Here is a 2,500-nt window from a genome sequence, read left to right on the forward strand (position 1 = left end):
CACCAGGTGTCGACTTTGGAGAGATGCTCAGGTCCAAGGCGGTGAACCTTCCACCGGCCGGGCTTGCTTGTCAATGAGCAAGAGCAACACTGGTGCTTCAAGCACGTTGTGTTCTTCTTCAATGAAGATGTATTACTGGCGTATTGTACACAGGAGAACCCCCCCCCCACAGAGTATAGGAGTTGACTTTGCAAAATGACGACGCAGCAGTGTGCTCCTCATGAGCTGGAAATCCAACCTGAAGAAAAAGCTGCAGGTTGGCATCTCCGAAAAGAGTCCAGTCGTCGATATGTATCCTATGGTATGCATCCTATGGTATGCATCCTATGGTACCGTAAGTCCACATGGCCGATGTCACGTAACCACTTGTCAAGGCTTGGACATCAGTGGGAGCAAGAACAGAACTGGCGTTTTGAGTATTTCGTGTTCTTCGACGAGGACGTATTACTGGCGTATCGCACACGCGAGATCCCCCAAGGAGTTGTAGTTGACTTTGCAAATTACTTTGCAAATGACGAATTGACGATGCAGCAGTGTGCGCATGCACGCACGCGTGCATCTAGGCGCAGTTTAGCGCGTATCGGCTTATGATATCCTTTTCTTCTGTTTGTTTTTTAACGTTTGACCTGTTATTATTTTATTTTATTTATTGCGCACTGCATATTATTCTTTGTTTGGTTCATTAATTCGCAGATTTCATTGCACCACAGGTACCCTCGATCTCAGTTACCATCGTCCTTGCGCAATTGTTAATTTTGCTCCTGATTTGTCCTCCCTATTACTTTTACTACCTACATGTACCTCCTCCTTCCCCACCCTTTTTTTAACTCCATTATCACGTTCGCTTCCATGTAATTGGGCATGTAGCCTGTGTGTACTTGCGAATTCAAATAAAAATATACGTACATGAGTCCACAAAGGATGAAACAGTTCTGTCCGCAGATTGAGTATGTCATATTATTATTATACATACATGTACATACATACATACATACATACATACATACAATGTACATGTACATACATACATACATACATACATACATACATACATACATACATACATACATACATGTACATACATACATACATACATACATACATACATACATACATACATACATACATGTACATACATACGTGTACATACATGTACTTCAAAAGAAGTACATGTATGGAATGGATGCGGCCATGGAGTCGTATACGACTCCCTGGATTCGGCTAATGAGGTTTCTCGGCACTTGTGCCAGTGGTTGTGAGACGTATCCGGTGCTGCCAAACCCTCCCATACTGGCCAACCCTCCCGTTTTTCCCGGGAAAATCCGGAAAATCAACACTCCTCCCGGGTCCCAGGCATTTCAAGCAAACTCCCGGAAAAACCACAGTTTTGTCTGATACAGGATTTTCCTGAAAACTCCGTGGTTTTCCCCGAATGTCCCGGTTTTTTGAACTTTTTTCAAAGGTATGTACGGTGCTCACTCGCACTTCGAACTGTGCACAGCACATTCACGACCTGGCCATGCCTAGCCTGCAAGATCTGCACTGACAAAGGTACAGGCGGGCGCCGACTCGTCAAACTGCACTACAGGGTCGAACTGTGCTGTACGCAGAGCTGCAAATCTGCAGAGTCGAACGTTTTTGGGGCGAGAAAAGCTCTTTTTCACTTGTTTTTGTGCCATCCAGGATTTTGAGAGAAATCCAGGGATTCTGCATGTATTGTCAAGGGATTGAGATCTTGGTGGTTGGTCAGTATGCCCTCCGATTTTCCCGACAGTGTCCGAATTTTGAAGGCTCTTCCGAAAACCGGTCCGAAAAAGGATATGTCGAAAACGCAGCCAAAATGTCAGGGGTCAGTATTCCCTATGCAGAAGTCCTGTTTTTCGCTTTTGAGCGCATAAAAAGGCGAATACAGTACATGTACATTCATGAATTGCAGATTCACAAAGTGTTAGTTCATGACAACTTCTGGGCGCCATGTTGGTAACCATGGCAATGAAGCGGATTTTCTTCGTATTTTGGGCGATTTCGGATTCTCTGAAAAAATTGCGGTAAATGGTGTCAGATTTTGGGCGAAAATTATTTTGGCAGCACTGCGTATCCCCACACCCCCGGGGCCCACCATTGCATCTGCTGCCATGCCAGGGTTTAGTTACTAAACTGGCAAGTAACAGTTGTTGTATGTTGTATGCTGTAGTAGATTATCTTGTGTACGTCGTGTCTGCGTTGTGTGGACGAATTGTTGGTGCATGCGCGTGTTGCTGTGGTTTGAAAAGCAGTCTTCGTCTTCAGTTCGCCATGTCCAGTTGTGTTTCGTCGTCATGTCGATAAAGCCTGTCCAAAACGCAATTATCTCGTCGTCTTGTACAGGTGTGGCAATGGCACGGTGCTGGGATCGGGAGAGAAAGTCCAGTTACAACAATTACATCATCATCATGCCAATGTACATCATTATGACCTCACCGTGACCAATCGTTGACATCAACCGGCAGCTCGGAGTTGC

General features: G+C 45.1%; 1 long non-coding RNA gene across 1 annotated transcript in view; it reads right to left on the reverse strand.

Moving 5' to 3' along the window:
- The window catches only part of LOC135827725 (uncharacterized), a 5,712-nt gene that overhangs the window by 3,158 nt on the left and 54 nt on the right, over window positions 1-2,500 (reverse strand). The window contains exon 1 of the long non-coding RNA XR_010555531.1: window positions 2,461-2,500. This exon is cut by the window's right edge and continues 54 nt beyond it. This is a non-coding gene — a long non-coding RNA (uncharacterized LOC135827725). The remainder of the gene's footprint in view (window positions 1-2,460) is intronic.

This window comes from Sycon ciliatum, chromosome 11 (assembly GCF_964019385.1).
Source record: "Sycon ciliatum chromosome 11, ocSycCili1.1, whole genome shotgun sequence".
NCBI lineage: Eukaryota > Metazoa > Porifera > Calcarea > Leucosolenida > Sycettidae > Sycon > Sycon ciliatum.